General features: G+C 33.6%; 1 protein-coding gene across 4 annotated transcripts in view; it reads left to right on the top strand.

Annotated features, from left to right (window-relative positions):
* LOC115215683 overlaps positions 1 to 16,583 on the top strand; it is a 376,881-nt gene that overhangs the window by 94,974 nt on the left and 265,324 nt on the right. For all 4 annotated transcript variants that reach the window (XM_036503202.1, XM_029784977.2, XM_029784994.2 and 1 more), the window contains exon 2: positions 14,801 to 14,844. The gene's annotated coding sequence lies outside the window, so the exon portion shown is untranslated. The remainder of the gene's footprint in view (positions 1 to 14,800; positions 14,845 to 16,583) is intronic.

Raw genomic sequence — 16,583 nt, 5'->3', positions numbered from 1 at the left:
TTCGATAAATTATGAATGTCTTGCAAACCCACTCCTTGACCCCGTTTGTTTCTGTTTCGAAATTAAAATATTGGAAAGCATGAGAAGGTCAATGCCGGCATTTATCCACAGTGATTTAAAAATATTACGGAGATGTACATGCATAGTAAGTGATTTGCTCTGAGAACGTGTGCTGAAACAAAAAACAACTGTAGCGTAGATGTTTTATAAGCCATTCAAGAACACACAGAAATCGTCAGTTTCACGGCGCTATTCAAATACAGGGGTCCGGATGCATCTACGTAGCGATATAAAGAGAAGGTTTAGTTTTAGGGATGGTTTTTAGGGTTAAGGTTAGAGCTAGTTTAGGGTTAGTTACAGGGTGTCATTACGCGTCCGCACAGCGTACATTTAAAAAGGTTTGTACGTAACACCTGCATTCAAGTATTTAAGTAGTACCGCTAAGGGACCTCTGTATTTAAGTATTACCAGTTTCACTTCAACATTAAAATTTCATTTGTGCCAAAATATTTTCTTCGCTTTGAAACCGCGTTCTGTTCACTGACAAAACTTCGCAAAAGTAATGCAGCACGAAGTTTTGTTATTAAACAGCGAACACACACACACACACACACACACACACACACACATTCATTGCCTTTCATTTGTGCGTATGTGTATCTGTGTGTGTGCGCGAGTGTGTCGCTGTTGAAGTCGTCGTGCAACTTGTTTCTGTACATATTCTTTTCCACTCTAGGCACAAAGCCCGAAATTTTTTGGGAGGGGACCAGTCGATTAGATCGACCCCAGTATGCAATAGGGACTTAATTTATCGAGCCCGAAAAGATGAAAGGCAAAGTCGATCTCGGCGGAATTTGAACTCAGAACGTAGCGGCAGATGAAATACCTATTTCATTACTACCCACAAGGGGCCAAACACAGAGGACACGAACAAGGACAGAGAAACGGATTAAGTCGAGTGCATCGACCCCAGTGCGTAACTGGTACTTAATTTATCGACCCCGAATGGATGAAAGGCAAAGTCGACCTCGGCGGAATTTGAACTCAGAACGTAACTTTGGCTTTCGTCCTTTCGAAGTGAATAAAACAAGTATCATATCTGTACTGCGGTCGATGTAATCGACTAGTATCCCCCTCATAAATGTCAGGCCTTGTGCCTAAAGCAGAAATGATTTTCTCTCTTTCTGTCTGTCTCTGTTTCTCTCTCTGTAAGACGAGAATCTTGCAGAATCGTTAGGTATTTGACAGTAACATGAACATAGACATGTGCATGATTCCAGAAGACTAACGACTGGGGAAGAAGGTGGGTAAATTAATGAGAAAATCATGATATATAACTCTGTATGTAAGTGAACAACTTGAACATAGATTTTCCACGATTATGCAAAAGCTCGTTGCGGTAGAGAAATTAGAATTTATCATATTTATTCATTTCTTATTGATTGTGCTTCAATTGGGAGTCTAAAACTGTTTCGTAGTTAGAAAGCGCGACCTGTCAAAAAATTAATATACACGCGCGCACAGACGCACGCACACATACACATATATACACACACACGTAAATGGTTTTCTTCGATTTTTCATATTAATAATTTTCACATATTTGAATCATATTCGAATATGACTTGCAGTCATAATTATACACTTGCAATTTCCAGAGCAAATATACAAATACAAAAGCTGAAGAAGAGAAGCTTTAAAAAAAATATATATATCAATCTAGAATTTGAAATATGAGTTCAGTAGCCTGAACATGTTATATAACCTTTTTGCAGCGTTTATTACTCAAAATAGATAAAAATGCATATATATATATATATATATATATATATATATATATATATATATATATATGTATGTATGTATATAAATGTTATATTCATAATATCGATTCTATTTCTGATCGAAATGACGTAAAATAAATAAAAATAATATAATTAAAATGAGATAGAAAAAATAAAATAAAATATTAACAATTTGTCCTGTTTAATCTTGCAGATATTAAAAATAGCATCAGCCCTCCTGGCTTTAAATTTTTCCGCACAATTGTTAATCTATCACATTTAAAGGCAATTCGAATAAAAACTTACTGCCATTATCAACACTACTGCCACTGCTTATGTCAGAAACACCGCCACCAACACAACCACCATCACTACACTAACTACTAGAACTACTTCTTTCTACTATAGGGACAAGGCCTGACATTTTTGCAGGCGTAAGTTGGACGGTTACATTGTCTCCAGTGCACAACCGATACTTATTTTATGGACCCCGAAAGGCAAAATTGACCTCAGTGAGATTTAAATTCAGAATGGAAAGACAGACGAAATGCCATCTAATCCTGGCGATTTGTTCATCGCACCGTCATATACAACTATTGCTACTTCATCTACTGAAATTACTGTTTGGTAGTATACTGCGCTTTGGGTTGAGGATTGCGGGAGACCGTCTAGGTAGATATCGAAGTTCACTTTCTATTTCCGTAGCTCCTCGCAAATCGCAAATAGTTTTAATATAATAGTTTTAATATAACGCACAAGTTTATCTGGAATCGTACACCACTCAGCCGTTGTTCCCTAAATAGCGAAGTGCACCCCTGTTGTTACGTCACTTTCACCACACTTGAATACGTAACGGCTTTTTCTCCTACCCATGATCCATAACATGAGCAACACGTCGCTTGGACAACCTAATTCATGCGATGTGTTATCTCCTCGAGTTTTCTAATTGCCCGACTAGCTCCTCTGATTTACTATAGTATATTACTACATTTTTTTTCTAACATTGACTGGTCTGTAATTTTCTTATTATTGAGCAGATCTAATAGACTATGTTCCACCCATAGAGATTGCGGTCATTGCCGCTGTTAGAACTCATTACCATTGAAATTTTAGGACAGCGAGCTGGCAGAAACGAAAGAGCATCGAAGAAATGTGCTTTGCGATATTTGTTTTGCTGAGGTCAATGTTGCCTTTTATCTCTCCGGGGTCGATAAAAGGAAGAACCAATAAAGTTCTGCTGTCCATAGTATCGACTGCAACACTTCCTCCCAAATTTTCTGGCTTTGTATCTCAGAAAAGAAAAAGTTACATTGAAGGAATTTCAACAATTATATGTTTATTGTACTGGATGTAATATGCAAGGAACACCCTCCCACACACAATCAATATTTTAAAATATATTTCATTAAAAAATCAATTTGTTCTTATCATTTTAAATGTATATGTTGTTTCAGAACAAAATAGTTACGATTAATTTTTGATGTAATTTCAAACAATTCCTCCGATAACCACAAAAATAATTGAAAATATATTTTATTTAAACGTATTTCGTTCTTCTCATATAAAAAAAAGGCGTTGATATCAAGTTTCGATGTATTTTTGTTATATTTTTCCCCATGAATACATATTGCTACGTATATTTTTCAACGATTATGTCACTCAAACAATATGCTTTCAACGAACGGTCTTCACTGAAAGCGTTTTCTATCTATCTATCTATCTATCTATCTATCTATCTATCTATCTATCTATCTATCTATCTATCTATCTATCTATCTATCTATCTGTCTATCTGTCTATCTATCTATCTATCTATCTATCTATCTATCTATCTATCTATCTATCTATCTATCTATATATCTCTCTCTCTAAATACATACGTACATACATACATATATACATACATACATACATACATACATATATACATACATACATACATACTACATACATATATACATACATACATATATACATACATACATACATATATACATACATACAACCATACATACATACATACACACACATATATGCATATACACGCATTTTCATGTCAGATTAGAGACGTGATATGTTACAGGTAGGCATGAAAGCCAGTTCAACTTTTGCATAGTCAAGACCTTAATGACCATAGCGACATCAAGGGTAGGTTTTAGACAAATCTCAAGATGAAAAACAAAACCTGTGGAAAGAAGGCTGAATTCACGTGTGCCAACGTTCAACAGATCGTACATTTGTATATATGCGTATAATGTGTATTTACATGTAGATGCAGATACACAAAAGAGAAGTTCATTTTTACTTGAAATCTAAAGTGTTTGCAGTTTTTGGTCAATATGATATTTCTTTACTTGCTGTCAGTTTATCATCAAATAACTAAATAATATTACTGATAGTGCACAATCTTTACACACACACATTACTTATGGACTCCAAACTTTACACACACACATTACTTATGTCCCAGGGATGGTCATGCACTAAACATTTTGCCCAGAGCTTCAGTATAAATGGACCTAAATAGACATAGTTTTTTGTATGTAGGGCTTCCATACGTTTTTAATCAATATCTATAAAGCTGAACTGCGAAAAAGTTGTTAAATTTCTTGGTTATTTGTCTCATTTTGGGATGGGAACGGTTTAAGGGGTGGTTGATGGGGTCGGATTGGCGTCAAAATTTACAGTGGGGATAAAATGGTGTGGGCAATGGTGTGAGGAGGGTTGCAAGTCGCTCGAAGCTACCGTTTGGTTGGCATGGTGCGGAATATTGGAAAGGCAAAGAAGACGAACAAAAGAAGAAAGGTAAAAGGAGACAACAGGCACAAAACAACACCACCACCAAAACCCGAGTGAAGCACGGGTCAGAATAACTAGTCTTTTTATAAAAGTGAAAGGATTTTATCTATTTATTTATTTCGACTATCCATCTGTCACAGTGATCTATTTGCTAATACTTTGTATACCTATCAATGCGTTGTTTCACTTTAAGGATGCTTATTTACCCATCCATTATGATATTTCAACTATTGTCTGTTGTTTCAAATACGTTTTAGCATTGTCGTTTTAGTCTTTTTTAAACAATCACATATGATTCGTTCCAAGGAATCAACTTTTAAATAAAAGTTATGCTTCCACTAGCGAAAGCTATAGGTATCTCACAGAAAGTTCCATACCAATTTACCTTTATGCAGTATTCACTGTTAGTTTATGCGCAGACTATGTGGGAAGACACAATAAAGGGGCTTTTGTTAGATTATGTCCCTGAAAAAAAAAATAACTCACTGCTGTTGAAAAAAATAAACTCGCTGAAGGGAAGTTTCAACTTCTTCCTTCAATTTCATTACACCAATTATGTGGCTGTTTCTGACAAGAAATTTCGCTTTCATGTAAAACAACCATATTTTGCTGTCATTATCCGTAATCTGCTCCCCAAACACTTCAGTAACTCTACTTTGCATCGCTTGCAACTTACATGTTCTCTGATCATTAAAGTGCAACAACCCCCACAATAACCAGTGTTCAATTTGAAGAGTGGACTCGTACAACGTTTGAATTGTTTCCAAATGAATTTTTGTCCATTTTTCGGTTCTTGTAGTGATGATCGTGGCGAATATCGACACCTTACTTGTTTTTCGAAGATGCACCATAACTATTCAATAATATTGTGATCTGGGGACTGTGGTGGCCAGATAAGATGTTCAACTTCACTAGAATGTTTCTCGTGGCGTTCAGTAACAACTTTAGCTGTGAGAATTGGTGCATTATCATCTTGAAAGATTGCGTTTCCCTCCGGAAACAGTTCCACAACCATAGGGTGAATTTGATCGGATAAAGCGCTTAAAGAGTCTTGACTATTAATTCTTTCATGAAGGGAAACCACTGGGCCGGAAGATTTCCAAGACATAATCCCCCAGATCATCAAAGATCCTACTCCATGTTTAATAGTTGGAAGAAATCAGTCTGGGTCAAATGCTTCTTTTGGCTGTCTCCACACGTATATTCGTATACGTATTGTCGGAAATAAGGTAAATGATGACTTGTCTGAGAAAATATCATTCTTCCACTGCTCTGGGGACCAATTCTGTAGGTTTTTACTCTACTCTAAACGCTTTGCAACGTTTGTTTTTGAAAGTCGTGGTTTTGTGATTGCATCCCTCTCGCGAAATTCGGCTTTGTGCAGCTCGCGGCGACCTTTTTTCTATGGAAACTGGGTTCTCGATTTGGTCTTTAAACTCAGCAGTAATTTTGGGAGCTGTACTTTTGTGATCCTTTCTAACAATTTGCATAAGAGTCCGAAGGTCCCTATCTGAAAGGTTTGGCTTTATTCGGAGTTTTGTTTCGACGAGAGGTTTTTCTCTCTTTCTCAAAAGCAGTCATTACTTTCGAGACAGTACTTCTTCATGCAACAAACATTTTAGCTGTTTTCGTTGCACTAGCACTTGCCATACGTGCAACAACAATTTGACCTCTTTGAAAGTCCGATAGATCTGTCATTTTAATGAATTTTAATGACCTTTTTCTGATATCTGCAAAGAAACAGCAATTTTAGTAAAACATATTAGGCAAAACTAATAATAGGTAAAAAAAAGAACATAAAAATAAACACGCTTTTGACAATTTCATAGATATCTCAAAATTATGATGCTATGATGCTAGGTGTTTCCATATATACTTACACACACACGAGAGCTGGTGAAAGAATGTCTGGCTGTTTAATTCAGCTCAAGGACAAATCATATATGTCGTTTTCACGCATAAACCAAAGACTCACAAACATCCACACACTGAGACATCCACACACAGACACACACATGCAAGCGCAAACGCATACATGTACATGTGCACAGTCTGTAAAAAAAAAAAAAACCTTCGGTTGTTTATTTTACCTAGCCTTATTTTCATGCACATAACATACACCTATTTCTACGTATTAACACTTTCATATACGGTTCATTATTTATTTGATCTACAAAAAATATCCATTAACTAATTAATATATTACTGTTACCTCAATTTATTCTAAACATAAAAATCATCGATTCGAAATACTATTCCTATATCATTGATATCGACCAATATCCTGCATTCCAGTTGATATTTTCTGTTTAAAAACCTTTAATCATTGGCTTTTTCTTTACATCGATTGAATAGTTCGCTTATAATTTGATTCTGATGTCGTGTGAGATACAGTGAGAGTACAAAATTAGTGTCATCGATTAAAGTTTGCATATTTGTTGGCTTATTTTACATATGTGTTTATTTTGTGTTTCGTTTTTTGTTGCTATTAATGAATCTACCGCTACATCTAATTAGTGACTTTCAACTGTGAGATGCAGCTTTAAAAAGCAACTTATTAAGCATTGATTTCTTTGAACTTTGATTGCAGTTTCAAGTTACTGACATACCCCAGTAACCTTAGTCGTGTAATATTTTACTTTCTCAGATAACAACAAGAATTGCATAACGTTACTATTTAGATTCTAGCTTAATGCAGCGCAAGAATGTCTAAGGAGTCTATCCGATATTTAAGTAGTGGAGTTTTGTTACATGCCGCGTATCTTACTTACATTGTTAAAAGTGGTAGATGGAGTTTAAAATCGATGATCTTTATTAAGGACCAACAAGCAGAGTCGGTAAAAATTGTTTCATCCTCAAATGGTATTTGTATTTTAAATATATATCATGTAATAAGAATACCAATGCTTTTAGGTGCACGACTTAATATTCGCACGTTTATATTCAGGAGTTGTGTATAAAGATATTTAAGCTCTTCCTAATTTTAGTTCACAAGTCAGGTCGAGTCTCATGTTGTACCTAATTACTTATTAAACATGTACAGCTACTGCAATTATGAGGGACACGAACTGCGAGGTTTTTTTAATTTCCGTCTTTATAGTAACTAAAATAACATTTTCTTTCTTCCGTAAACCATGCAAAGATGTTTTTTTAAACTTGTGATTTCAAAGAATTTGTTATAGCAATTCAAAAGCCATTCACATATCTAGCTGAACTGTTAAACGAAGGAAACGAAGTTCCGCAGACATGTCTCATATTTCTACCGATGCTGCTGCTACAGTGTCAAACGAAAGAGCTCTCATAATAAACTAAGGCCTTATAGCAAAAACAAATCACGGAGTCGCAGGCGTGACTGTGTGGTAAAAAATTTGATTACCTCCACACGGTTCTGAGTTTAGTCCTACTGCGGGACACCTTACGCAAGTGATTTTACTATCGCCTCAGGTCGATCAAAGCCTTGTCACTCAATGTGGTAGACGGAAATTGAAAGATTTCCATCGTACACACATATATGTACATTTGTATGGATGGATGCATGCATATGTAAACTAATATCACTACAATCTCTGTATCAAAATCAATTGTATTTACACTATTAACAATGTACATATTGAAATTAAAAAAAACATAGTGTTTAATCAAGGCTTTATCTGATTGCTTATTGACTTATGATATTCCGGTTATTATGGCACAAGTGACTTGTCATTAGTACTGCATATTCTTCTAGCTCCAGTCTCTTAGTGCTGTAATTGTGCACCACAGAGAGGTCATATGGGTAGGAAGGCTTCCAATGCCATTCTGTGTATGCTGTTTGTTAAGGCTGTTGTATAGAAAGGAATATATCCTGTTAGGAAAAATATAAAAACATTGACACCGTCAACCCATCTGCAGGAGATACATTAATGTTGTTTTATTGATTAATACTATATATATACAGAGATGACTCATCAGCAACTATATAGTATTATCATAACTGTGGAAACGAAATATAACGATGGCTAAACTCGAAATGGCTCTTCCAGGATATTTACATATTGATCTTTTGTTAAACAATAATGTAGTCACCCAAATCCTCATTCATATATATATATATATATATATATATATATATATATAATATGTGTGAGTGTGTGTATGTGTGTATTTACGTGTGTATGTATGCGTATATGTGTGTGTGTGTTTGTATATCGCTGTATCAGAATCTAGATTCAATTATCTTTAATATTGGATTTTTTCTAATAAAATATTGCTTAAATCATTTAATCTATGTTGAAGATTATGCAACTGTAGTTCGTTAGTATCATGCTATATTGTCTGTTTTATTTTGCCAATCTCTATTCAAATGCATATAATGTCAAATTTATATTTCGTTACCATGCTTGAAATAAGGAAATCAGAAATGTAATGTGAATACACTAGGATCTGTACCCCACTCTACTAATTTGTCGCCTTCGGCTTATGTTAGAAAAAAACATTTATACATATTCAAAGTGATTATTTCCAATCAACTCTTGAAGTAGAGAAACATTACTCGTGCTTACAACCATATTGGAAAAGACATGAACGTTACACGAGCTAACATATCAGTCTCTGTATGTTTATTCAACCCAAATTATACCCTAAAGTCTTACAAATAAAATGACATATTAGATAATGTATTCTCTTGTTAGAAAATGAAAGAATAAGCACCACGAAACGTCTTTGATTATAGGTCTAATCCAGTGATTCATAACATTTTAACTATTAAGAAGATTTATCTAAACGAATTTTGCTGCAGTCCCTAAGATTTTGCATTGTCTGTCTACTGAGTTTGTCTATTAAATAATTATAAATTTGCAGTTCCAATTTTGAGTATCTGTACATTTTACACAGCAACTTTTAAGATTTTGAACACAGCTCACCGGCCCCCTGTACTAGCTTTGTAACTTTAGTGATCCGCAAACGACAGGATAGGAAACTGTTTTAATGGATAAGGGCTAAACGAGGAGTAAAATCTCAAAAACAAAAACAGCAACAACAGCAGCTGCAGCGGAAGCAGCAGCAGCAGCAGCAGCAGCTACATGATCACGACAATTTGCTTTTTATTCGTCGTCTCCGTTCGTTTATGAAAGGCAGCCTGGATGTTAGCTTTCTACGTCGTTAAAATTGTTATCTCAATTCATCACATCTCTACGGAAGTTCACACATTGTAAAACAAAACTCATTCAAATTGATCATATTAAATTTAGTTTTTCTCGCTCAAAAATACTACCAACCCCTGCGTGTATAGAGGTCGGATCAATATTTATAAAACCATGCATTTGCCTTGTTAGCATGTAACTGTCCAAAGCCCTATAGATTACATTTATAGTACAGTGGAAGTGTTACGTCATAACAGTTGTTCAAGGGAGATACACATTTTTCCTGATTCTTTACTTTGCGTCAGCTACTGCTGAATAGAGTAATTTTCCAAATGAATAGAACAATAAACTGAATAAAGCTTGTTGAATTTGATCTTTTTTCAATGGCTTCGGCAGGTCCCGTAAAAATGGAAGGTGAACGTCAATTAAATTCTTTTATTCACTGAAGATAAACACATACACACGCGCGCACCAGGCACGCACACAAAGACACACACACAAGTTTTATGATGAGTTGAGAGTTTGTGTATGTATAAGAAACATACGCTTAATGAAATGATTAAAATTCAGAAATGTGTTATGTATTTTATGTTTTCAAGCTTTATATTGTATTAGTTTTTTCCAAAATAAACAAAGTATTAGGGAAATTAATTTTTCGGACTGTTTTTATGCATTGTAACTTTATTGCTATTTATTATGCCACTGGCAAAACAGTCCTAGAAAAATGAATTAATTTTCACCATCCATCGATGCATTATATTTATGATTATGCGGGTCACATGAATATAGTCACATACATATAATGTCGGACTCTTTAGAGTCGAAGCCGAACATAATAAAATAAAAATGCACTATTTTACATAAAATATGAGAGTTTTTGCACATTAAGAAGTTGGTATGTGTTCGAAAGCGGAAAGACAAAAATAATTTCATACGTACATTTTAAAGTAGTTTCATGCCATCTAATGAGAAGCGGAGATGTGATGAATGGACATTACAATGAAATCGGTGACTAAGAGAGATAGACTGATAAATCTGACAGCATTGAGTCTGCCTCATAGTTCTAGCTCATGCAGAAACATAGATAGCAAGCAGAAAGCAAATCGTTTGAAACATTATGTCGACAAAGAAAAGAAAAAAGTCAGTAAAAAATTAGTTTTACAGTTAAATTTTCTCATCAATATTTACAATAATTCATCTAAAATAATTGAAGAAACACAATTTAATGCCTTTTAAAATAAATTATCGAATGTTCCTTTATATTGCTAGAGATAACCTAATCTAAAGATAAATTACCTTCGTACGTATTTAATTAATTTTCATTAGCTGTCTTTTCTCATCATTCTATTGTTTTTGGTTTCTTTGTTTACGTCGCTTTTGGGGGAAAGGTTGCTTAAATGGCTTAAGCTTAGATTTTTCATATATATATATATATATATATATACTTATATATATACTTATATATATATATATACATATATATATATATATATATATACTTATATATATATATATATATATATAATATATATATATATATATATATATACATGTATGTGTGTGTGTGTTGTGTGTGTATACAGATATATGTTATGGAGTACTATATCTAGAACACCTATTAGCAAGACGATAATATATTCGAAAGTCATTAGGATAAACAACTGTCAGTTAATCACGATTTCTACTAAAGAAAAATGTAGTACGTAGTAAATTAACTGGCTTGGTGTTCAATCGATATTCGTTATCTGATGGTTGGCAAAATGGCACACAACTAGCTGTCTGAAAGTATGCGATTGCTACCTCCTATGATCGCTTTTCGAATTCTTGGGGGATTAATTTCAGCCTTCCAAGTTTCGTAACATAACTACTGGATTGATTCGATCGACTAGAGTCCCACCCCTCCAGTAAATGGGCCTAATGCATATATAAGAAATCAATATTCCACTTATCTCTGTGTCAAGCATTGTAGATACAAAACTAATCAATCTCACAGTAAGCTCAGACCACATCCAACTTTCTATCATGGTTTGAAATCATTTCTTTTCATTTCAGTCTCTAGAGATCACTGGGAAATTTAGCACGTTTACAATATATGTTTTTAACTAATTGAATAAAAGTACATTGCCTTTATCCTCGTCAAAAAGTAATATTTTAATTATCCCAGGTGATAAACAAAAGCCAACTGAAATGTTAATGAGTAATCTAATTCTGGCACTAATGCAGTTTGCACAGGCGTTAATGACACAAATGTTGTAAAACTGATATGACATGGAATTGAAGATAGTTGGTGCTTGCTCACCCTATCGTTTGCAACATTCACAGTATGGAAATTCTTAACATATTTTGGATAAGCCAGACGCCTGTGTCGTAAATTTCTATTCGCCAAAATAAGAGATTTTAATCTCCATTTTCTCGAACATGCAAAGCATTGATTTAGTTTCATGCAATAAAATGTTTCCCCATTTGAAGGAGGAAACTGTAGACAACTAGTTCAAAAGTATTGTAGTACTGAAGCAGATACCATCGGCTACAAGATTATATAAGACAACGAGAAACGGAAATTCTACTATAATCAGGTTGAAAAAGTACATTTCGACAGTTTGTCTTACACTCAACTTTCTGCACTATTTCCAGTGATCTTTATTAAACCAATTTATTCTGAATACTGTTGAAACCAAGTGATGGAATACAATTAAATCTTGATGTAATTAATTAAGTACACCAAAAATCTTAATGAATAGAAATTTGCCTCTTACTTGGAGAAAGAAGATAAAAAATAATTACAGATAACCAATGATGAGGGTTTTCTACTAACAAAAATTAAATTTGTTTTCCTAAGCATGAAAATTCAATTTTCTGTAGAATCAATTTTTAATTTCTTATAATTATCTCCTCTTTGCGAGTCACTGTCAGTTAATTTTAGCCTTTTATTTTCTTTTTCTCAACTAGAGGCAAATTATACTTCATTAGGATTTTCTGTGTATTTTATTACGTGCATCAACACTTACCTGAACTATATCAATTCAGCCACTACTCCAATTGAGTTCTCATGAGATTATGTTCCGTTATTATGGAAACTGCAACCAAAATATATTTTACTTCTAACTGTCCATTTTCCCTGAACAAAGCAAACTTAAGAAATTTGTTTGGCTGATAATGTTTAGTCAATCAAAAACATGTCTGTAACTTTGTCTACTTTCATATGAAGATTTCTCCATTATATACGAAAGTTCTATTTTCTGTAAAATTGATTCTTAATTTCTTGAAATTATCTTTCCTTTTCTTTGAAATTCACTATCAATTACCGTTAGGTATGTGTTTTCTTCCTCCAAATATAAGGTAGATTTCAATTCATTAATTACATTAATGTCAATAAGTACTTAATGACATGCGTCATTAAGAATAACATCACTTACCTAAATTAAATCCATGTCATTGACCTACCTGAATTATTTCCCTCACCTCAATTTCTGTAATTATAGGATACATTTACTTAAGTTGCACAAAATCATTCACACATTGCACTAAATTGCTCCCATTACGAATAGAGTTTTTTTTACCACAGGTACTATTTTCCGTTACTTTTTCATACTCTAAACGTCGAATATGCTCGCACCCGATTGTTTATTTGGAATGCTACATACTGCTATCTTCCTCTCAACTGGCTGGTATGTGTATATTCTAACTGTATAGTTCAGTAAGACTATATATATATATATATATAATAGTAAAGAGTGAAAAAACGACAGAAGGCTTAAATGTTAAAAAATATATATATTTGCGTCAATATGTCTGAAGAATATTAGAAAATTAAAAAACAAAATTTTTTTTTTCCTTTATAATGACATAATTTTTAAAGAAAGACCGGTTTCGCATTTAGCTTTTCAAATTTCTTGTGACGTTATGTTTATGTTTAATAAACATAAACATAACGTCACAAGAAATTTGAAAAGCTAAATGCGAAACCGGTCTTTCTTTAAAAATTATGTCATTATAAAGGAAAAAAAAAAAAAAATTTTTTTTAAAAATTTTCTAATATTCTTCAGACATATTGACGCAAATATATATATTTTTTAACATTTAAGCCTTCTGTCGTTTTTTCACTCTTTACTATTTTTTTATATATTCACCCACGTGCTTTCACAAACCAACTTTCTTATATATATATATATATATATATATATAATATATATATATATATATATATATATATATATATATATATATATATATATATATATATATATATATATAATATATATATATATATATATATATATATGGTGAAGGCGCATGGTTCACTGGTTAGAGCGTCAAGTTTACGATCGTGAGGTTGTGAGCTCGAATCCCGGACTGGGCTGCGTGTTGTGTTCTTGAGCAAGAAACTTTATTTCACGTTGCTCCAGTTCACTAAGTTGTAGAAATGAGTTAAGACGTCACAGGTACCAAGCTGTATCGGCCCTTGTCTTTCTCTTGGATAACAGTGGTGGCGTGGAGAGGGGAGGCCGGTATGCATTGGCGACTGCTGGTCTTCCATAAAGAACCTTGCCCGGACTTGTGTCTGGAAGGTTAACTTTCTAGGTGCAATCCCAAGGTCTGTGTCGTGACCAAAGTGGGTCTCAGAATATATATATATATATACCTTCTTCTCGATTTACGTATTATGCGACCTACGACCACCCGCACTTAAAACCACAATAAATAAATTTCCTGACGTTGGGCAACTGCACGTATGCTAACTATAGCAGTATCTGGCAATGCAAGCCTCCCTCAAACCCAGGCATCCACTACTTGTCACTGTCTTTCACTCAGTCGCTTTCAAACATCTGTTGCGTTTGAATGAAAATAGTGTTGAAAAATATTAATCCTACATACGATCAGATCGACTTACGACCTGTCAGTCGAAACGGAATTCGGTCCTAAGTCGGAGAGAAGGTGTATACGCTTATTTCATTGATAGAGTTAAATATAATCAATGGTTTGTAGTGGATAATCGTATAATACATTAACACCTTTGATTAAAAAATATGAAATAACTACAATTTCTCGCTTGTTAGATATATTACAGTAACATATATTTTAAAAATTATTTTACAGTTCTGAAGAAGCTGATAATTTCCCAAACCGGTGTGGTCCATAACGTGAGTATTAATTACATTTGCCTCATTTTATTTTTAGCAATAAGCCAACAAAAGACGTGCTTGTACTTTTTCAAGTCTAACGGGATTAGATCATGAATTATAAACTCTTCTTAGAGATTAGAATTCTTAAGTAGCATATGTTGACTTTCATTATTTTAAAATTTATTTTGTATCACAATTTGTAAATAATTGGCTCCTTGGTTATATTTTCCCAAAGAGGTATTAGATTTACTGTGGCAAGATGACAAAGGAGCATCTGTGGTCGAACAAATATAGTATATATCCGAATGAAATGGTTTGTCGTTTCTAACAAAAATTGGTTATATGCACACATAAATATATACATGTAAAGCGACCACAGTCACGACGACGACGACGACCACCACCACCACCAATACCACCACTATACCAAAAACATCTTCATCATCATCAGCATTATCTTTTTCTTTTTACACGCTTACAATAATATTATTATTATTAATAATAACAATAATAATGATGGACTCTCCCGTCATTTACAGCGTATGAACGTTCAGCATTTTGCCGAACGACCTGTACAAATGATTTCTATATAGGGATCAAATGTTCGTGCCGCACGTTAGCCCACTCTCTCCATCAAATCGATCTTGCCTGAACAGGTGCACGATGTTCCACGGGTCAAGTGTGAAAGTGATCACAGAGCAACGTGAAATGACATGTTTTTATTCAAGAACACAACACACTAGCCGACCTAGGAATTGAAATCACGATCTAGCGATTGTGAGTGCAACACTCTAACCAGTAGACCATACGTCCTCACATTAATAATAAAAACAACAACTGCAACAAAAACAACAACAATAATAATAATAATAATAATAATAATAATAATAATAATAATAATAATAATAATAATAATAATGGAATAATCGGATGGACGTGTTTTTCGCTGTTCTGACCTGTCAACAGCTAAGGACACAGAAACACTAATACATACCAGTAGGACAACTGAAAAATAACTCTAAAAGACTGGAATATGAATAACTGTCAGTGAGTATGTTGAATTTTCTTCAAAATAAGTTAAGAAAATTACATATCTACAGTTTTCGAACACCTAAAGGATCAGCTTTAAAATCTTTGATATTTACAACTTCTGTGAATACCTATCCTTTCCCTTCTCCCTGAGTATTCGAAAATGTAAACATCATCTTTATTCCAAGAACGCTATTGTTTTCTCTGTTCGGACAGACAAAAGATCATCTCCAATAAATTTTAAATCCTTAATGTCTACAATTTTCTGTGAAAATGTTTACCTTCGTTTGCTTTCCTTTCCTTTCTCCCGGAGTATTCAAAAATGTAAACACCCTTTTATTGCAAAAACACTACAGTCTTCTCTGAAAGGACATACAAACGAACATCTCAAAAGAAATTTAGAAACTTTAATATCTCCAGTTTTGTGTGAATAGTTTATCTTTTCTTTTCCCCTGACTACCGGAATATGAAACATGCCTTTTATTGTAACAACACGATTAAATTCAGGATAACAAATATACTGTACAACTACAAAAACTGTAAACCACAGCAAAACTTTTAAAAAGAAAAGAGAAATTCCCAAAGAAAAAGAATAGGAAATTAAAAAATTCAAAAATTCAACGAGAACAGCTCTTCCTCCTACTATTCCCAAAGACTGGAATATATACAATATCCTGTGAATATTTTAAAAAGATCTCAAAATAAATTAGGAAACTTACATACCTACA

This window comes from Octopus sinensis, linkage group LG1, assembly GCF_006345805.1.
Source record: "Octopus sinensis linkage group LG1, ASM634580v1, whole genome shotgun sequence".
NCBI lineage: Eukaryota > Metazoa > Mollusca > Cephalopoda > Octopoda > Octopodidae > Octopus > Octopus sinensis.
This window is presented reverse-complemented; position numbering and strand designations above follow the sequence as displayed.